This window comes from Pleurodeles waltl, chromosome 4_2 (assembly GCF_031143425.1).
Source record: "Pleurodeles waltl isolate 20211129_DDA chromosome 4_2, aPleWal1.hap1.20221129, whole genome shotgun sequence".
NCBI classification, from domain to species: Eukaryota; Metazoa; Chordata; class Amphibia; order Caudata; family Salamandridae; genus Pleurodeles; species Pleurodeles waltl.
In genome coordinates this window covers 149,178,429-149,201,595 of record NC_090443.1, presented here as the reverse complement: position 1 = coordinate 149,201,595, position 23,167 = coordinate 149,178,429, and positions in this window count along the sequence as shown.

Here is a 23,167-nt window from a genome sequence, read left to right as displayed (position 1 = left end):
TCCATGAGAGTTAGCAGACTTGGTACGGGTCGCTTTCTAAGGCACCTGAATAGGAAATGAACCTGCGTGAGCTGCTGGAGCGTCACTAAGGACCACTTTCCTGAACACATACCTGGGTCTTCTTTATGCGGTGCAGGCGGGTGTGTGCCAAACAGCCACAGTGTGGACAATGCGGAGATGAGGGCAGAGGGGATGAAGGCCTTGAACTGATCGCCTCCTGCTGACTACATGACCTCCCCGTGTCCGAAGGGATCATTTAAGACCAGGCTTCAGTTTGTTTGCTGTGCTCTGACTGGGCGCTCCTCGGCCAGCAGCAGCATTTGTTAATCTGCTAATTGGCAGAAGGGGTAGGTGAGACGTGCTATTGATGGCTTGGTCCTGCTGATCAATACTGTGGAGCACAGGGAGAGGACAAAGCAACGAGGCTGTGTAATCAAGGACAGTGATTGCACATTAATGATGTGAGATGGATCTTGCTCTCGGTCACGATCCTTAGAGGAGGGGTGTGGGGACAAGAGACAGTGGCCATCGACTCAGTGGTCCCCTTGCTGTTTTGGATTATGGAGCAGCTACTGATTTGCATGAACAATAATGCAACTTGTAGACTCAGTGCTTCCTTTTGTGTTCGATATGCATGGGAAATAATACAACTTATAGGTTCGATTATTTCTTAGTTTGTAATTAATAAGTGTGCAGATGTCAACAATTTTATTTAGGAATTTAGGAGAGTACCACCCCGTCCAAGTATGATATCGCCTTTCGCCATTACTACCCATTTCATCCTCTAACCGCAGCCTCAGTTCGGTATAGCACCGGGCACACACCAGGAGGACCAACTCTGCATTGCGAAGGCAGCGCGAGTCACATGACTGAGACTCAAAACTCCGTACGACACTGAGCGCACGTCAAACACCCAGAATTTGTTTAAAAAAACCTGTGGGTGCAGCTAGCTACTTTGCATTGGCAATGCTGCACGTCGGAAATAGTAATTCCTCTGACTTAATTGGGAGGGATGTGTTTCACAGCTTTCAGTTAAATATTCTGTGCTTTCACCCAGGGAGTTTTCTCCACAGTACGTAGATATAAACATGATTTTACGTCTCCAACGAGGCACTAGACTGGTTTCTTTCATGTCTTTTAATTTGACAACACTTCATTGGGCATATACCCGCCTCTGATAAAAATGCCATCTGGGGTTGATATAGAATTCAGTGTCGCTAAATCAGTAAAGTACATGATCTGAAGCTTACAAGTTCAAATCCTTCCCATGCTGGCTCAGGCTTACATCCTTCCAAAGTCTAAAACTGAGTGACATTAAATTGGATCACAGATACGCTTGTTATTTTTAGCAGTGCAAAACTATAGGAGTGTGGTTTTTACTAGATATAAAGGAGAGGTATTGACATCTAATTCTATCATTCATTTAATTGTATCTTTAGAACATTTAGTGATTTTACCCATTTCATGACAAAGCACCTGACATCAGGACCTCTTGTTTAACATAAGACTCCAAAGCAAACACAAAAGTTACAAATTGACCTGGGTCGTTATGACGGACTGTGTCTCATTGATCCCACCTCAGTCCACAAAGCCACTATGGCCCTCATTATGACATAGATAGTAATAACCGCCTACCGCTGCGGCGACGGCGCCAAAAGACTGTCGCTGCGGCTACCAGCCATCAGCCGGATTATGACCATAGCCAGATTTCCGCCATAAGGATGGTGGAAATCCGGCTGTGGTCATGTTGGCGGACGGCAGTAAGGTGGCGCTGCTGCAAGCAGCAGCGCCACGCCAGTAGACCGCCGCAGACCGTATCATGACCAATGATACGGCCTGGCGGTGTTCTGCTGGCGGACGCTGATGCTGGTAGCAGCGCCACGTCCCGTCTCCAGCCGGAGGACTCCCTTACAAAAGATAAGTCGGTTGCTCCCACAGGGGAGGGGTGTGTGGGGCGTTTGTGTGTGTGGGGGTGTGGTTGTGTGTATGTCTGTGCGTGCATGAATGCGGGTGTGTCATGCATGTTTGTGTGTGCGTGTATGGATGTGTGAGTGCGTGTATGTTGTGATGTGTGCATGCGTGTGTGCATGTATGTATGTCTGTGTGTGGATTTGTGTGTGTAAATGGATGTATGCATTCGTGGATGAAGGTGGGTATGAGTGTGCGTATGCATGTGCATGTTGGTGAGTGAAGGTGCGTGAATGTCGTGGGGGGGTCTGGAGAGGGGGTTGTCGGCGAAACCCAGGGAGGGGGGCGGGGAAGACCCCCTTCAGTGACAGGGAAGGAATTCCCTGGCACTGATGGTGCCTAACGCCATGGTTTTCGTGGCGGTAAGGATGCCATGACAGCCATGGCGACAGGCGGGGTCATAATCCTGCGGGCGGGCTAGCGACGGCCACCTGGCTGGAGACTGAAGTCTCTAGCCCGGCAGTCGTTACCGCCGTGGCGGATGGTATGGTACATTGGCAGGTTGGTTTGGGCCAACCTGCCAATGTCATAATATGGGAAAAGTATCGCCACCCTGTTGGCAGTACTTTTCTCCATTTTACCGCCATCCGCCGGGGTCATAATGACCCCATAGTCTTTCGCACCATCACACGAAGGGCGAAAAGCTTGAGGTTCCTATTTGCAAGGATCTCGTAACAACACCAGTGCACGATAGAATGTTGGTTGCTAATTCGTTGACATCTTTGTTTTGTGTACTTGACCTTTATGGGTGAGTCACACTTGAAAGATAGATGTGAACATGGGTGGGTATGCAGAGTCTAGATGAAGTCATAAAGCAACAGAGGCTAGAGCCTTCTGGCATAAACCTGCGCCTATTACTGAAATTACAACCTATTCAGTGAAGACATTCTTAGGGAAGCCATGTCAGCTGGGAACATGGCAGTGGCATCATTTTGTCATGGTAAAAGAGTGGCAAAAACACATCACATTTGACTCCACTGATGTTTAAGGAAATACTGTGAGGGCGCAATGACTGATATCACACAGAAACAACTATTTGACAAAATTAACAATAATGAAAGAAATATCTCTGAAAATAGAAGAGGGATACATTATGGTCCACACATGTCCAGTATCTGGTTGTGTGCCGTGTCTGAAATCTATTCTGCTGAGGTAATAACGCTGTCCTTGAAGCGGTAGTGCCGACTAGGAGAGAGATGAAGTGTCCAATCATTTTGCTGGACAGTGGTGAGAAAACTAAAATATGTAACTTACTAATAGGAGTCCATAAATACTAACCAAACTCTGCGCCACCGGGCCAACTTAACCTGTGTTTTTGACAATCTCAGAACTGTAAAGGGTGACCAGACTTCAGAAGCACTTCAGCATCTAGCACTGCTAGAAGCACACAATACAATTAATGAAAACCTAGCATAAGGCATTTTTTTTTTATCATAGCCACCAAGCAGAGGAGTATGTGACAGGTGCAGAACCGACCTGCTTATGAGATGGTTTTGTTCCCTAGACAGTCCGTCTTTAATGTGTAGTGTTGGTGGCACATGCTTCTGTGACCAACCCCTAAGTATATGATGGTAGACTGAATTGGTAGAACCTATTGGTGGCACTGAAAGAATGGCCCCTCTGGGGGTCAGAGGGCAGTCAGGAAAGGAAATTAAATTATTCTTGCATGCTGTGTTTCTTCTGGTGGAAGAAAACAATTGCCCTAGATATAATCTCTTCCACAATAAAGGGTTATGCAGTCTGGCAGGCACTTCCGCAAACAGAAACAGGTAGAAAATAAAAATGTAATTCGTGGATCTGGATTATTGTAGGGTAACCTTTGCTTTCTTAAGGTCGAGAGACATTACATCTTTTTGAATGACAATAAAGAGTTCCATTCATAGTTTTAATCTCCTGAATGTGAGAATATTGAACTCTGCCAGGGTGTCCCAACACGTTTTTGCATTACGTCAACATTAAACATATAGGTGCTCTTTATGACATCGGTGGTAAAAACCGTCCTCCGCTGCGGTGACGCCTGCCAAAATGCTGCCACCGTGGGTATCATCCGTCCACCATATTATCAGCACTGCCTGACGCCCGCCACAATAAGGGCGGAAATCTGGCAGTGTTCATGGTGTTGGACGGTGGTAAGCTGGCACTGCTACCACCAGCACCGCCACACCAGGAGAACACTGCCAGACGTATTATGACAATTCATATGGCTTGGCAGTGTTCTGCTGGTGGGGCGCTGCAGTCGGTAGCAGGGCCCCTTCCTGTTCCCTGCTGGAAGACCTCCTCGCTCAAGGCAAGTCGGGCTTCCGACGGGGGTGGGAGGGTGCGGGGTGTTGTGTGTGTGTCTGAGTGTGTGCATGAATGTGGGAGTGAGTGTGTGAATGCATCTGTGTGTGTTGTTTGAGTGGTTGTATGCATGTGAGTGTATGCACGTATGAATGGTGAAATGAGTGCATGTCTGAATGTCAGTGTGATCGTTAAAGATTGTGTGTGAGCATGTCTGGATGTATACATGTATGCCAGTGTGAATGATTGGGTGTATGCATCGTGTGTGTCTGCGTGTGTGTGCGTGTATGGGGGTGCCTGAGGATCGGAGGGGGAGGGTGTGTGTGTGTGAGGATCAGAGGGGGTGGGGGTGTGTGTGTGAGGATCGGAGGGGGTGGGTGTGCATGCATAAGGATCAGAGGGGGTGGGTGTGTGTGTGAGGATCGGAGGGTGTGTGTGAGGATCGGTGGGTGTGTGTGTGTGTGTGTGTGAGAGGATCGGAGGGGGTGGGGGGATGTGAGGATCAGAGGGGTTGGGGGTGTTTGGATGGAGGGGGGGTGTCAGGTGAGTGTTGGGGGGGAGCCACCTACCGGTGAAAGGGAAGGAATTCCCTGTCACCGGTAGGGCTTACCTCCATGGTTTTCGTGGCATTGCTAATGTCACGAAAACCATGGTGGTAGGCAAGCTCATAATGCTGCCGGCAGTACTATGCCGGCCGCCCGGGGGCTCATACCGCCACAGCGGTATGAATGGAGAAGTGGTGGTTTGGCTGCAGCCAACCCGCCAATCTCATAATGTGGCGGTATGTACCGAAATCCATCTGCCACAAATAAATCAACAAGAAACAACATGTAACTGAGGAAGTGAGATTCACCGGAGAAGTTTATCAGATATGGTTTTTAGGGAAAATTATAGACTTGGGGGTTCGCATCAGTAGCATTAACATATATACTAATTCAAGATGTAACAACATATTCCAATGTGTAGAAGAAAAATGTGCAAACATTTACTACGTTTTTTGTCTTTGATAGCTATGTTATGTGCAAACCTTTACATTCATATAAGTCAGTGGTCACATGGAGAAATAAATTAGTGGGACTTAGATACTCATTTGCTTCCTTTGGAATAACATGCAAAAGGTGTAAACCTCACCAAATTTGCAATTACAAATTTTTAGAGTTTAGTATCTAAAATTAGTTATTTGTTCATGATTTTCTCAGATGTCCACATTGCTAAATCTGCTGTCTCAATCAGGACTATTTGTGTTATTCACCCTAGAGCACGGGATAGCTACAAATGACAACTAAAGTGTTTTCTGTTGGTCGCCTCAAGGAAGACTCAACCAAGCAGGACTCAGGTATGTTTAACAGTATACATGCGGAAGAACTGCAGCTTTATCAGGTCTCTGGCCGTAATAACGTAAGGACCCCTTGCTGTCAATGAAAATATTTCTTAACAGCACATGGTCTACAATAGGTTGTGGGAGAGGGACAGTGCTTTAAATTGAGATATAGGAGTGCAGGTATTCACTATTTACAATATCTGTTTCCTCCTGAGAAGTGCAGGTACTCTTCCATTAAGTGTATTGCAACAATGCTGAGAAGTGCAGGTACTCTCCTTTTCTAATTAAAGCAGCACAGGTACTCCCAACCGGACAGTACTTGCCCATTTAAAGCACTGGGGAAGGTGAGGATTAATACATTATTTTTAACAATCCCTTTGTCATTATTAAGGTACCCTTTGGGGAGGTGAACTATGTAAAAGGCTTGCTGCAAATCAGCGGTGAAGTGAACAAGTCCAACCTAGAGCATCGAAAGAGACCTATCCGGGGTCTAAAATGTCCCTAGAATGAGGTGAATGGTTCCCGCTCCTAGGGCTTCTTCAAGAATCACTGTCAGGAGCCATATGTCTTCTTCCGCAGCTGCTTCCTGCACAACTACTGCCCACTCATCTTCATAAACCATACTGGCAAGAACCTGACATCCACTGATCTCCCACTTCTCCAGTGCGAGAGCCTGCTGCAGATCTGCGACAATGCGCTTTGCCAAGCTGTTCGAGTGCTTGGAGTCAGGACTGTGATTGCCATTGGGATGTATACAGAGCAGCGGGCGCAGAAGGTTCTGGCAGTGGCGGGCATGGATATCTGTGAGAAGTGGGTTAGGCACCCATCACCCCAAAACCCTGAGACCAATAAGGTCTGAGATTGCATTATAAGAACACAGCTGGAGGAGTTCGAAATTATGCCTCATCTGGTGGAATTAGATCCCGGTAACTGACATTGCTGACAGCAGGTGGGGATGCTGTTTCCAACACTACAAATACAAGCTCAGGGGAATGTACTGAGGATCAAATTCTTGGCATTACTGGGGCCATTTTCCAGTGGTTAATCTTCATTAAATCCAATAGCTGTGGAAAAAAGTTCTTGACCTTTGCAAGTAAATATATTGACAATATATTATTTGTGCAGTATGGACCACAATTCCAACTCGTCAATAGAAGCTGGCAAATAAACACAAGGCTCAAGTTAAATTCTGGATCAACCTTTTCTGTGTATGAAGAGCCAGAGCTGAACCAATGACGTTTTGTTTAAGACAACTCAGTTTGGCCAATAATGCGGTTAATCAGATCATTGACTAAATCTTTTACATATATTTATTGCTTTTATGTCTTATACTTCTTAAAGCCTTGCAGGGGGGGTCACCTCCTCAGCTTGTGATTGGCTCATGGATCCACTCCAAACGTGGCTGGGTTTAGGTTTACAGTTTTGTGGTGTACCATTCACTGCTCACAAAATAGTGTTTACAAATTCATTATAAGTTTATCAACCCAGACACACATTCTTAAACAGCCCTACTCCTTCATCACATCCTTCTACTCCATAGTCTGTAAATTTATATAATTTCCATTTATTTGATATGGGCAGCTTCTAGCTTACAAGCCAGCTGGTACACTCCTGAACTCAGGACCACCAAACGCAACAGCAAGTGACTAGAAAGACAATGGCACATTAGCAGAGACCCCTCAGACCAAACCGTCTTCAATTCAACTTTCAACAAGTACCACCAACACCTAAGGGGCACAAAAAGGGATGCCATCATGCACCGCATTGAATTAAGCGCCAACCTCACCAAAGGATTCTTCAATATCATCAGAAAGTATTCCTGCCCTTCAGCCACTGAGAACACAATCCTTCCTTTCCAGGAACTCTGCAACACCTTCCCAGACTACTTCCATAATAAAATCTCTTCCATCTGCAGGAACTTTGAACCCAAACCCACTGACTTTGACAATCTCCTCACATCCACCTATATCACGCACAGCCACCTGCTCACCGCCTGGACTCCACTCACCACATAGAACATCACAACCATCATGACCTCCACCCACTCCGGAGCACCCACAGGGAAACATCCCCAATCACGACTCCGGAACAACAAAAGCGGAATAACACTTTAGTTAACCACAACTTCGTTGTTCTGTGCCTTAACCACGTATGTGCTGAACAACGCACATGCATGGCTAAAGCACAGAAGAAGGGAGTCGGCTTCATCGGAGGACGTGATCAGGTAAGTGGGGCTAGAGCCGTTTTGGGGCGGGGTGGGGGGTTGGGGCATTTTTAGTTTTATGGGGTGGGGTTGGAGGTCGGGTAGTTTAAGTTTTAGGGAGGTGGGGGTTGTGGTAGTTTTAGGGGTGGGGCGGGTCAGGGTATTTTTAGTTTTTGGGGGTGCGGGGTTGGGGTAGTTTATGTTTTAGGGAAAGTGGGGGGTCGCAGTAGTTTTAGGGGCAGGGGTGGGTGGTTGCTGTAGTTTTAGGGGTGGGGGTTGGGGTATTTTTAGTTTTTAGGGGCATGGGTGGGGGGGCCGGGGTAGTTTAGGTTTTAGTGGGGTCATAGTAGTTTTAGAGGCGGAGGGTTGCTGACGTTTTAGGGGTAGGGGTGTGGGGGTTGGGGTATTTTTAGTTTTTAGGGGTGGGGTGTCAGGGTAGTTTAGGTTTTAGGGTGTGGGGAGTCACAGTAGTTTTATGGGCGGGTGTTGGGGTCGGGTATTTTTAGTTTTTAGGCGCGGGGTAGTTTAGGTTTTAGGGGGTAGCGGTAGTTTTAGGGGTAGGGAGGGGGGTCGCTGTAGTTTTAGGGGAGGATGGGGTGGTGGGTCGGGGTGTTTTTAGTTTTTAGGGGCAGGGTGGGTGTTTAGGTTTTAGGGGGGTGGGATCGTGGTAGGTTTAGGGGCAGGGGTGGGGGGTCACTGTGGTTTTGGGGGCGGGGTGGGGGGTTGGGGTATTTAGTTTTTAGAGGCTGGGTAGGAGGTCGGGTTAGTTTAGGCTTTAGGGGGTGGGGGGTCATGGTATTTATAGGGGCGGGTGGGGGGTCAGGGTATTTTTAGTTTTTGGGGCAGGGTAGTTTCGGTTTTGGGGTGTGTGGTCACGGTAGTTTTAGGGACGGAGGTGGGAGGTCAGGGAATTCTAGTTTTTCAGGGTGGGGTGGGGTGTCGGGTAGTTTTTGGGGCAGGGGTGGGGGTCGGGTATTTTTAATTTTTAGGGGGGTGGAGGGTTGTGGTAGTTTTAGGGGCAGGGTAGTTTAAGTTTTAGGGGTGGGGGTCGGGTAGTGGTCGAATTGTTTTTAGGGGTGGGGGTTTGCGGTACGATTGTTTTTGGGGTGGGGGGAGTCGCATGCTGGAACCACTTATGCCGTTCCACGCATGCCTTTACCAGGAATGCCTTTACAACGAAAAATCATTGTTAAGGCATTCTTGGTAAAGGCATTTGTGGTAGCAACGCAGTCATTGTTCTGACTGCGTAGTTTAGGCATGCGTGGATCCAGCATTCGTGGTTCTGACTCCTATTCACCCACAGACCTTTTCCCCCACCACTTCTTCAACCGAAGAAATCAGCAGAGAACTCATGTCCATCCTCAACACATCCATCACCAAGGTCACCTTCCCCGATGCATGGACACATGCAGAGATCAGACCTCTCCTGAAAAAACCCTCTGCCAACCCCTCTCAACTAAAGTACTACTGCCCCATTTCGCTGCTCCCGTTTCCTGCCAAAGTCCTTGAGAAGGCCATCAACCTCCAGCTCACCAAACACCTTGAAGAAAAAAAAAAACCTCCTGGACACCTCCCAATCCGGTTTCCATGCCAACCACAGCACCAAGACTGCCCTGATTGCTGCCTCCGACAACATGAGAACCCTTCTCAGCCAAGGTGCAACAGCTGCCCTGATCCTCCTAAACCTCTCACCCACATTCAACACCATATCCCACCACACCCTCATCAAAAGATTACGCCACTTCGGCATCCAGGGAAATGCCCTCAAATGGATACCTCCTTCCTCACAAGATGTACCCAGAGAGTCTTTCTCCCACCCTTCTCATTGGAGTCCAAGGACATCATTTGTGGCGTCCCCCAAGGCTCATCCCTCAGCACCACCCTGTTCAACACTTGCATGACACAACTGCCAGACATTGTCAGATCCCCCAGTCTCAACATCCTATCATACACTGACGACACTCAGCTTATCCTCTCGCTCACAGAGGACCCTTATTCTTCATGAACCAACTTCCACAACATCCTGACGAGTGTTGCCAACTGGATGAGGGCCAACTACTTGAAGGTCAACATGGACAAGATTGAGGTGCTGCCGTTGGGGAAAAACACCTCCCTGTGGGACAACACATGGTTTCCCGCCCAACTCGACACACACACCCAACCACCATGCCCACAACCCCGGCATCATTCTGGACAGCAAACTCATCATGAAGCACCAGATCAACGCAGTCTCCTTTGCCTCCTTCCACACACCGTGAAAAATCTTCAACTGGATCCCCATCAACACTGGGGAAACAGTCACCCAGGCCATCATCACCAGCCAGCTGGCTACGGAAATGCCCACTATGCCGGAAACACCAACCAACTCCTCAAGAGACTCCAGACCATACAGAACTCAGCAGCCAGCCTAATCCTCAACCTCCCCAGGCATAGTCACATCACCCCATCTCAGGAGCCTCCACTGGTTCCCCCGTTCAGAAGAGATGCTAGTTCAAGATGCTGACTCATCTATAAGGCCCTCTACAACCTGGGAACAGCGTACATCAGCCACAGACTCAGCTTCCTCCAACCCTCCAGGTACCTGGTCTCTGCCCATCTCGCCGTTGTGCACATCTTCCACATCCGTTAAAGGCACAGTGGAGGCCGTTCCTTCTCCTACCTTGCTGCCAAGACCTAGAACGACCTACGCCTCCACCTGCGCACAGTGCCCTCCCTCGCCGAAAGGGACTTAAAAAGGGACTTAAGCCCCGGCTCTTCAAATGAGGCCAGCTAAATGCTCAGTACCTGGATACCATCAGGGTGATTAGTTGCACTCTACAAGTTCTGTTTGATTGATTAGGTAGCTGGGCAGAGTACCTCCTACACTTACACTGGGTGTGGGACTTCCTTACACTAGGGTGTCCAACACACATGACCCCATGACTCAGACTCATAACTGCTTGATATACATGTCTCTTTGGCTATATGGGCAGTCTGCCCGCCACATTGCATGATGCTTAGCTCTACATCATTCCACCAGATTACTATTGTCAATAATGATGGGCATAGGAAGATCTTCATTGGCAGCAACTGCTGGTCTGATATACTGAAATAACTATACACACGCTTTCAGGTGCCTCTTTTTCAGACCCATTTTAATGAACTTCTATTTGATTTTTGTATTCTCTATTTCTTCTTCTGTGCCACAGAGTTTACCTTTTTCCCTTAGTAACCTTATATTGTTGCCACCTATAAAACCCTCCGCTAAAATCACCCGAAGATCTTCAGTTGACTCATTCATCTACATTATAATACACCGGTCCATCTTTTATCTGGCAGACTCTGTTACACTTCCTGCCTATGGCCCTTGATACTTCTGCAACACAATTAAATGTGATGTAAATGTTTGCTGCTTTTTATACAGAAGGGCCGTACAAACCTCCTATGTTTCACCAGCCCTGCCAGAGCCCTATCACTTGGTGGGATCCGGCCTCTTGTCATTAGATGTACACTGCGGTCGGATTTCATTCCGCGGCAGCAGGAGCAAAAGTGTATGGGGAATATTCTTAATGTGTTACTTAGTGCACACATCGTTCCACACGTGTGTTATATGTTTTGGTTTGCATACTATTTATAACCTAAGCTATTCAAAACATTTTTTGCAAATCTTTCATGTCGTTGTTGAAACGATCGTGTTTAGTAAGCTGTGGCTCGTTTCTGAAGGGGTACATTTGTTTGTGGTTAGTATGCAAAACGAGTTTGATTTTAGTCATTTTCTAGCAGGAGTGCTTTTCGTTTATCTGTATGACGTGAGCGAGTCTGTATCATACTCATAACCTGTCTCTCCACTATCTCATTTTTCCTTTGAAATCTTCTCAGTGTGGTGCCATAGGAGTCCGAATCTGATAGAACGTGCTTGGTTGTCTGGTTTGAGCTTTAGATGCAGATGGTGGATTGTGGTGTTTTTGATTTTGTGCACCATTTACAATGGTTTCATCTGAAATATACCGATGTGCCACTCTAAATAATCACCTTAAAATGATATGTGCTTGTTTGTGCTTTCTATAAATGGCCGAGGTTCATATTTCTGGGGAGCGTGAGAACATACTAGGCGGATGTTGACATATACACCTGTTGTGTATTTTGTTGAGTATAAACGATAAGATTGCGTGTAGGATTTAGGCTGATTTGAAAGGTTGTATTATTATTTTATATTATTGTAAGCAGTTTATATCGTTTGCTGCTTCTTGCTGTAAACACTACACTGGATACGTGTCCACAGCTTGTCTCTCGATCGAGGGTACAGACATCTGAGTGGAACAGAAACAATATTATCTGGTGTATGAACAAAGAGCATTCTCTTCTGAAGACATGAACTGGAAATGAGGTTGGATACCGTTCCAAATCACCTCTTTACTGGAAGAAAATAAGACATTGTGCCATGGTCTTAAACATGGATTGATCTTTTTACCTTTCTGAAAACACCACCACTGGAATGCAGTTTTTAAAAACATATTTTCTAAAATGTGTTTATTAAGATCTGTTCATATAAGACGAAGTTTCTAAGCGGGAGCAGAGACTGGAGTATCTGATTTACTTTTATTTTATATAATTGTTGGTTGATGAAAAATTGAATTGAGTGGGCTAATTCTGCTGATTATACTGTAAGAAAATTGGCACAGTTAATTTGAACATTAAGTAAAACTTAATGAAATAGGATTTATAGTTGCCAGTTTGTCTTTTGGGCTCGCTTGAACACAGGTGTAATACTTAGAAGAGCTCAAGGTCTTTTTGGGGTGGTAATGTATGACCAGATTCTGCAGACAGAGTGAGCCTTTCTCATTCATTGAGTGGCTTGTGCAGGATTCAAAAATACATTGAAGTAGGTCCTGTTCTCTAGAGGAGGCCAGTGAAGCTATTTCACAGCAGGCAAGATGGGCTTAACCTTTTTGAGGCAGAAGCACATTCTGGCCACCCGATTTTGTGTTGTTTGTAATTTCTAGATTTGAGGTTTTTGGAGACCAGCATAGGCACCATTGAATAAATCCAACTTAAGGGAACTTATGCTCCCCTGAGGACAATACGATGGGAATAGCAAACAAGAGGGTACTTTTTCTGAGCAAGGTCAGTTGAGCTTAGAATATTTGAGTTTGTCTGTGTACAGAAGGACATTTTGGTGTCAAAGATGATTCTAAGATTTGTATCTTTCTTCATCATGTATGTGGCTTGTCCTTGTGCCACCAGTAGTTGGGTGATGACTTCACTTCTTGTCATTGCAGACACTGCTTCTAGTCCACAGCATTTCACCTGCAAATAATTAGTAATGTTAGTTGGACACAAGCAAAAGACTAGAGTACGCTGAATGCACAAGTGGTGTCACAAAAGCAGAGGATGAGAGAGAGAATGCCTGTTTTGACTTGCAGTGAGGTTGTTGCCCTTCCGGCCCGATGAAAGGTAGGGATGAAATATTCTTGTTTAAGTGGTGGTACACAGTGCTAGATTGCTGCTTTGTGGCCTTTTCAGAGCAATGGTGCCCCCTGGCCCAAGTGTGATCGCCAGATATAATATTACTTTGTGCTGCAGCTCAGCATTCTAAAATTTGTCAATCTAAAACTGCAACAAGAACTCCCGTTGAAGATCTAGCCTAGCTTTATATACTACAGTGTCAAGGCTCATTTTATCAATCAATCAATTAATCAATCAATCGGTGTACCTAGAGGGACATGTTTTAACATCTTGATATTCTCCTGTGATGATAACACACTCCCCAGGATATTCTTAGAAGGTGTGAGCATGAGATCAAACCACATGGTCTTTAACCCCTTTGCTGCTAAGCCTTTTCCCTCCTCCTGTTCTAAGCATTTTTTTGGTTATTTGGGATTGTTCGCACTTAGGCCCCCATACCTTTTTGTCCACATAAGCTATCCACGCCAGATTTGTGTCCCTTTTTTCCAACATCCTGGGGATTCTAAAGGTACCCAGCATTTGTGGATTTTCCTGGAAGTGGCCAAGAAATTAGCCAAAATACAGCACAATTTTGGATTTTTGGGGAAACATGGGAAAAAGTGCTGCAGAAGAAAGCATGTTTTTTCCCTGCAAATGGCATCAACGAAGAGTTTGTAGTGCTAAAATCACCAACTTCCCAGCTTTCAGGAACAGGCAGACTAGAATCAGAAAAACACATTTTTCAACACAGTTTTGACATTTTACTGGGACATACCCCATTTGTCCTATTTTTGGTGCTTTCAACCTCCTACTGTTAGTGACAGAAATGAGTATGAAACCAATGGTGGATCCCGGAAAGCTGTGCGTTTCTGAGAAGCAGACAATATTCTGAATTCAGCAAGGGGTCATTTGTGTAGGTCCTTCGAGGAAAGTAATAGTTGAAATAAAAAATAGTGAAATTCAGTTAAAAAACACAGCCATTTCTGTCTACATTTTCATCTGTAACTTTTTCCAGCTATAGCAGATTTTCAAAAGCAATATACCGTTACATCTGTGAAACCGAAGATACCCAGAGCCAGTAAATAAGCTGCACATTGCAATGAGTTTTCATTGTGTACTGGGTATACAGCAATTCATTTGGTAAAATATAAAAAGTCAAACATATGTATCAAGGAAACATATGTATTTCCGGCACAAGAAACTGAATTTAGAAGCAGTGGTGATTTGCACATCTCTGAATTTGGGGGTACCCATACTAGCATGTGAAGTACAGGGCATTTCTCAAAATGACTTCTACTTACACACTGTCCAAAGGCAAATGCAGAGAAAGACAATTAGTAATAACACTTGTTCTGCTATTCTGTTTTCCCCAAAGTCTCCCAATAAAAATGACACCTCACTTGTGTCGATAGGACTAGTGCCCGCAACAAGCAACGCCCCATAACGAAACGTGGACACATCACAATTTTCCACTGAAAACTGATGCATTTTTTGCAAAGTGCCTAGCTGTAGATTCTGGGCTCTAGCTCAGCTGGCATCTAGGGAAACCTAGCAAACCTGTACATTTTTGAAAACTAGAAACCTAGGGGAATCCAGGATGGGGTGTCTTGTGGGGTTCTCACCAGGTTCTGTCCCCCAAAATCCCTTGTTCTTAAAAACATATTTTCCTCACATTTCGGTGATGCAAAGTCTGGAATCTGAGGGGAGCCACAAACTTCCTTCTACCCAGCATTCCAAGTCTCCTGATAAAAACACTACCTCACTTGTGTGGGTGGGCCGAATGCCTTTGACAGGGAAGGGAACACAACATGGGCAAATAAAAATGATCTATCACAAAACGACCCTCAATCTCTATACGTTTTTGTCCCTCCCCTGTCGCAGGCACTTGGCTCACCCACACAAATTGCGTCCCACGGGGGAGCGCCAGTGTTTCCCCCATGGGTGGGTGCTGGGACGACCGGGGCCATCCGACACACAAGCCCACCGCAAGGTTAAGAAGTTGCTGTTCCCCCCTGTGGACTGATACATATTAACTAATACAAATTTACAACTCCCGGACAGACAAAATAACCAGAATCAATCCCATAATAGTCCCAGGAATGGGATGTGCTCAACTCAATGTTTTAGGGTGTTTAAACCAACAGTATTAGAAACCTCCATCAAGAGCCTGGCACTTAATTTGCCTTTGTAACCCTTCTTGGCATTAGCATAAAAAATAGACTAGTTTGGGATAGTGACATAATTGAACACTGAGATGTTTTGGGGCATGCATATGAAACTCCTACTAGAAAGCAGAAAGACTGGGATTCTTAGGATTGTGCTCTAAACCAGCTACAATTCATGGCATGATGTTGGAGTCATCAGAGGCCTGGCTAGGAGTAGTATATCAGTGTTTTTCTTTTCAAAGCACTGGGTAACCAACCCCATTCACCCACAGGATGTTGAGCAATATCAATATTTATATAATCCTACAAGATAGATCAAATATCAGTATCATCACTTCCATAACATACAACTGCACACTCTCCATCTACCTCGATATGAACTGGTACGGGGATAATACTTGAAGTGGAGTTATGTGTAATGGATACCCAACATCCTCTGTGGACCTGTGAACCTTTACTACTGTTACAATTGTGCCCCTCAGCAGCCTGCAAAATGATACCCATCACTGGAGAAGTCACATTAGGAGCTCTGTCACAAACTGGACGAACATGATTTGCAATGCTCTAGCTTATGAAGTCTGTCAGCACTACATGTTTACTATTACAAATGGTGCTCTACGTGCAGAATGCTATAGCGGCCTTTCTACAGAATAGTTAGTAATAAGGTCAGAACCATGAAATTATTCTGAAGTGTCAGAACTTTCTAAGCGGGAAAACAGTATTCAGTATGAGTTTGATGGTTTCACAACAACCTTAGCACCCTTAACAGAGAGTATGGTGGGCTTAGCCTTTAAGAGTTCCTAATCACCCTTTTATTGTTTTGGGGAAGTAAAATTGGATGGACGATTAACTTTTTCATCTTTCTCACCAAATCTCCTGAAACTCTTTACCTCCTTAATTTCTGATAAGATTTTTCATTTAAGGTAAGACACCCCTCAATTGTCATCAGAAAGGACACCAAGTCCACAAAATAATCACATGTATCCCAGTGTACAGCTTTTCGTCATATCTACTAGGGCACATTGCCTTCTCATAATCCAGGAGACTAGAAACACCTAGAAAGGAGCAACCCGCTGTTATCACTTGAAGAGACTTTGAGAATAGTAGATGCCTCAGAATTAGCCCTTCGTATGGAAACATCCAGCTGGAAAAAGCTGGGTGGAGTCTGAATCAACAATTGTCTCTACCCATGAGTAGGTAAAATCTAAAGAATTTTGAGGGTTTACTGGTAGGGGCATCATTTGGTTCATTTTCAACCTAAAATTATATATATATATATATTATCTTTGTAGCAAATGACTACTAGACCTTCCAACAGCTTGGTAAGTGTAAAGTCCTATTTCGATTCAGAGTCATATAGCCTCATCAGGGACACGTAAACCATGTTCATTGCTTCCAAAGATACCAGAGTACTACTATGGCTTGCAAGACTAAGGGGTCCATCAAAAATATACTATACATCGGATACATGGGAAAATGGATGCTATCTATAAGTTAAAAGCCCTTCAGTCCATAAAAAATGTTCTCTCATTTGGCTTAAGAAGTGCTTTAGTTAGCAGGCAAGCAACCTTGATCTGGAGTTATTGAAGTGGATTTTCGACCTTTTGTACTGAATCTTGAGCCACTAATTAGATACTAGACTTATCACCAATCAATGTTTATCCGAGGGAGTATTAAAATTGATGCCCACAGTTTCATTCACCGGCATCTTCTGTGGTGATACCATTAAATTGTTGTGAGGGGGGAACTCGGAGATGCAGCAGTCCCTACAGTTTTGGAACTTAATTCTGCATTCAGGCAACCTGATCAGAGTAATGGTTTGCATGAAATGCACCTATTATTGACATCAGTGTCCCGACTCATTCATAGTCTTTCCCTGGCTATGCATTAAAGAGAGAGTCAGAGAGAATGCTAAAACCATCGAGTATGAGTTTGAAAAGAACCTTTGGATAGTTGGGTAGATTGGAGGATGATTGATGGGAAGAAAAGAAAAAAGAAGAAGAAAGAGATAGCAATGTGCTTCTACAAGAAGGTAGGATAATGCAGGTGTCACTTCAAAGGCACCTTGTATACTGGAGAACACGACTCTCCTGTCGAATCAATTTTTATACTTCTATTTTCACAATCATGTTGCTTTACTATGAATCCCTTTTACAGCAGGAGGCACTGTGAAAACCTCCTACCATTTCTTTGACAAGCTTCCGATCACTGCATTTCCTTTCACCAACTTTTCAATTAATATATCAGTTAAAGTTTTTTAAGTATGAAAATATGGATTGCTGAATTGAACATCTTCCGCATTAACATAAATAGTATAATAGGCTAAGCACATATGAATACCAGCCATCCTTCCATCAGTGCCACAGACATATTCCTAACCCTGCTAATTGATGTCTTGGCTTCCTTTTTTATGATGGATCTATGTGCATTAATAATGCAATTGTCTGCCGGACAATCCTTGACATATTTGCTTCATCCCCCCGTTCACACGTTTTTCAAACTTTAAATTGATTTTAGAGGCTGCATCTGAAAATATTCATTTTTAAAAACAATGCACGAAGAGACCCAGCAAATCAAACCAGGATTATAAAACACCCAACCACCATGCAGTAACATTTATCTGGCGCCGGATTAATACTGATTTGCTAAGACTGATTGGAAGGGAGTTATTTTAATTCACATTTTTAATGTTTTTTTTTTCTGTTATGGCGGGAGCACATGCTTTATACTTCTAACTCCGTGCTTGAGGCAAGAAGGCAGTACATTTTGACTCCGGCATGGCCCTTTCTGGGAAACATCAAAATCGGCCCCTAATGTGTGGACATGAAAAAAGATTGGAAACCTCTACTATCAGCGTTCTGGCACCAGAAAATGTCAAGTCAGTCTCAGCAAAAATGCAGAAAAATGGCATTGAAGAGAAAAGGCAAAGTTCTCTGCAAATAAGTCCACAAAATGGTAAACACTTTCAACTAATATTTCTTGTTTATTGCAATTATGGACCCAGCAAAGAGTAACACAGTATACTGAATCAGCTGTGTGTCGACTCAACCTGCTATATAAAGTAACGTTCTTGCTTTCCCTATTTTTTTATTGGTGTGCTCCAAAAACCAGACGTGCCCCATCACATGGAAGGTAACATGGCTGTCCCTTAAATTGCATTGGTAAAATGGATACCCAATCCAATCGAACGGTTAAGACCTTTGTGCTTTCCTGTAAGCTTTACAGGTCACCAAGCTGGACAGGTAGAGACTACTATGCAGAGATTGCCTTGAACCACTGTCAGATAATGTGAACAGACAAACTTCATTACACTGGCCATACTACGTTTATGTGGGATTCCATCCTCCTTAACTGTCTCTGATTGTATTGTGGATCTCGTAATTAGTATTATTGTATTATTATTTGTATTTATAGAGCTCAATACAGCAAGAGGGCTTCTGGATGCAGTCATCGCTAAGCTCAAGCATAGTCCAGATTCCTGAACCAGCAGAAAAGCGTGCCAAAGGTTAGGCATGAGGAGGCAGAGGGATCAGCCTCATTGACAAGAGTGTTTAACTGGAGACACACTGAATAGAAAATGGTGTGATGGTCTTTTCACAGTTGGTAACAAATGAAGTGCCATGTACAGACTGCTGCAGTTCTCAAGTTGAGAAAAGAACACTGACAGGGGGATGTTTGCAGACAGAAAATAATCTTTGTGAAGATCAGCGGGCTAAAAGGCACGAGGAAACCACCTGTAGTGGTATGACTATTGTCCAAGAGCAGAGATTTGTTTTTTTGTTAGCTTTACATTTTAAGAAATTGTATTTCATCCACATCTGTACAGAAATCCCACGATCCTTCACTTTGAGCATGGAGAGAGGAGTCATGCGTAGATGTTAAAAGGCATCAGAGAAAAGGAAGGTCCCTGGGCAATTCCAAAGCCACTGGCTGCCTTGTCTGAAGGAGAGGGTGGCAGTGATAACAATATGGTGCAGTCGGTCGAAAGAGGTTGAACCAGCTGAGAACGGTTTCCTCTGTCCCAATCTTGGACAAACGGGTGGCCGGATTATCATCGTCCGCTATATACAGTGTCCTAGGGTCTCATACTGAGCAGGCCGAGAGTGTCTTCAATGATGCATTCGTGTTATCACCGTTTTCCGGAGTGTTGAGTGGAGAATTCAAATGCTACGTAGCCACATTCAACTTTAAAGTGGAGTGTTCCAGAGGCAAGTGAGTGGAATATATTGTTTGTGTGTTTTGCAGTCAGTCTACTCCATCGACATTGCATCCAGCCCGTTTCGCATTAACCAGTCGAATCAACCAATGCATTATGTTCAGGCAATTATTAGTGCTTTAAAACAATTTCCCACATGTTGATTGATTTAGATTCCTAATAAATATTTCGCTCTGAATTGGCTCTCCAGAGAAGCATACAGTGACAGTTTAAAAGCAGCTACACTTCACAAAATAGTCTCTGTACCTGTTCAAATAACAATTATTACAATGGAATTTATGCTGTGTATTATTGTGCTTGCCTCTAGGAAACCACAGTTGACATTCAAAATCAATAATCTGGGGCACTCCATCTAATCGCCTCATAACTTTCAGCTCTATTTCTCGGTTTCAAGAGTCTTTGTCTTGGATCCCACTGATACCATAAGATTAATGATTCTAATTATTTACCAAGGAAAGGATGCTCAAGCCTCCTGAGAAAAGGGTGGTTCGAAGAACATGCTAAATGTTCAAGATCTAACACCAGCATTTTGTAAAACCTTTAAGAGCAGAAGAAAAGACAGTTCAGCTGTTGATTATGCTTCGGAATAGTCAATCGCAGCGCCAGGCACACTCTCTATAACACAATCCCGAGTCAACACAGTCACATAAACACTCACAACTCAAAACAAACTTCTGACGATGCACTTTTCGCTTTACACATGTGCCCGAATACAAGACGTTTGCAGAAAATATAATTTCTTACTCAGACGCATTATCAAGAGTACCAGCCTCAAAACCAGGTCGTTCTAGAATCTAGAGTATCTAACTCTACAGCGTGGGTGCAAGATTTACTGGGACTCTTGTACTCTTCGGTGGCAGGCAGATCTGCTATTGTGTTCAAAGCAGTGATAACTCGTGGCTTTAATTGATGAACCCAGTGCTGACTGCATAAAACAGTAGTTACGTGATTTTCCCAGTAATGATTTCACTAATATATAGTTGGATGTTAATATTAAAGCACATAAATGAATGGATAGCTCTTAAAAACCTGGTATTATGATGGATAGATGCTCTCACAAGTCCTAAAAAAGTAAAGTTTGGCTATTATGTTAAATGTAGCCTGGAAAACTAAAATGTAATTCAAATTCAAAGAGTAAATTGCGAAAGTTAATTGCTACCTTCACCTTGTGCCCACCAAAAACTACTAAACCACGTCACCTTTAGCCCACACCACAAGTATACACATTTCATAATGTCATACACCTTTTCTGATCAAAGGTAAAACAATATAAAACATTGTTACTTACTAAATACACTAGCTTACCCACCATCATATATCTCCACATGCCATCTCATGCATCAACAAACCCACTACCATAAGCAAATACATACATCACAAGTCAACCCAAGCAACATCGTAAGTACACACCTACACTATAATACATCCATATAATGTGCATTATATAATACCGCGTCCCAATTATACTCCAGCACACTCACATACATACCTATGCAAAATCATACACCAACAAACTCATCATAATATGTTCACATAAGCAGCAATCAGTATACAACGGCATACCCACTATTTTAAGGCCACACAAACAACATTATAAATGAACATACTGCCAATCATACACCACCACATCTGACAACCATACAGCCACCATCATAAGACAACATACAAACCATCATATCAAACAAAGACACACAACGTTTATCTATGAAGCCAACAAAAAATATATACACACAGCCAGCATTGTATACCAACATAGACACTCTCATAGGGCAACACAGTTTTATGCACCAAGAAACCACTGTTTATCAATGATCTACAGTGCATGATTCAAGAAATTAGTAGTGACGCGATTGTGCACTTTTTACACACTAACTGAAATTAACACGTCTCAAATATATTGCATTTCAAGTATTTCCAAGGAAAAGCAGATGTCACAATAAAGGGATTTATAACGCATAATGTGTGTATAATATATAGCCAAATGCCTTTTATGTCAGATTTGAATCTGTTTAATTATGTATATCTGTATCCGTATATTATCTCAAGTAACTATAACGTATGCCCTAAGGTAACTATAACTCACGTCCCCACCATGCAGTTTTTTTGTCAAACATTTTACTGCAAATATTACATTGATATCAATGATGTTATCAAAGATGTCATGAGTGCCGTAATTTGTGGGGCAATTAGCAGTGTATTGCGAGGGCTTGAGTTATGGTTACCTTAGGGCACGAGTTATAGTTACTTGAGATAACTCTAACGATAACAGGTCAATTTCTATGTTTTCGTTCACTTAAAATATGAGCCTAACTAGAACGTCCCTGTAACCTTTGGTTTTCCAAGTGAATTTCTATGTTTAAAAAAAATTATATTTCCTAACTATAATGTCCCTGTAACCTTTGTTTTTTTTTGCAGTGAATTTCTATGTTTTTTCTAACACAAAGTAAATTTCATTATTGTACGTTAATCCAACCACCGCTATGCACTGCCTTTTGGCGGTGTGAGGCCAGAGCTGGCCACAGCCTGGTTCTCTGTGTGTGAGGATAGGTGTGAGAGGGTGGATCTGGGGGTGAGAGTGGCTGTAAGAGTGTCTGTCTGGGTGTGAGAGTGGGTGCATCAATGTCTTAGTGGGTGTGTCAGTGTTTGTGTGGGTCTGTGGGTGGGTGCTTGAGGGTTTCAGTAGGTCTGTGACTTGGTGTGTGAGTCTGGGTGGGTCTGTGAGTGGTTGCCTGAGTGGGACTGTGAGTGGGTGGTTGGGGCTTTGAGTGGGTGCACAAGGCTCTGAGTGGGTCTGTGAGTGGGGGCGTGAGTGCCTGAGCGGCTCTGGGAGTGGGTGCGTAATGATCTGAGTGGGTGTCTGAGTAGAATAAAGAGAGTGAAACAGAGAAATTGAGAGAGAGAGAGCAAGAAAGTGAGAAAGAGAGCAAGATAGTGAGTTTTTTATTCTTTGGTGAATAATATAGTTAGAATAAGATATTTCGGATCAAATTGAAAAGAAAAATGTTTTTGTCAATTAAAAAGAGTGAGATCACTTTTCAGTAAGAACCTTAAACTTTTAAAGTTTAAAATAAATTAAAATAGGGAAATGACTGCAGACATTCCTGGACTAGACCCCTCAACTCTCAGTATGAGGGTCTGAGACCTTAACCATTATGCCACAGGACCCTGCAGTGTGGAAGTAATTGCATGGAGAGACCATTGCAATGACTATCTCTCTCTTTCTCTCTCCCATTCCATTATGGGATGGAAGAGAGAGAAAGAGAGTGACAGGACCGTGGGAGGGCTCAAGGCCCGCACCGTCCTAGCTGGCTTCCACGTCCTGTGGTTGCAGGCATTGGTCCCACAAGCAGGGAGCTGCTGCTAATGGCAGCTCCCTGCTTGTGGGAGCAACGTTTTCATCTGTCTTTCCTCACGCATATTTGCATGCAGGGAAGACAGATATAAACTCAGCTTTCTGCAAGGGAGAGCTGTTTGACAGCTCTCTCTTGCAGAACATGGACTTTGTTAGCTTTTGCTTGGTGGGAGCTGTCAGTTCCCATCAAGCAGAAGCAAACAACTATGACCCAGGTGAGCAACCCAGGACATAGCAG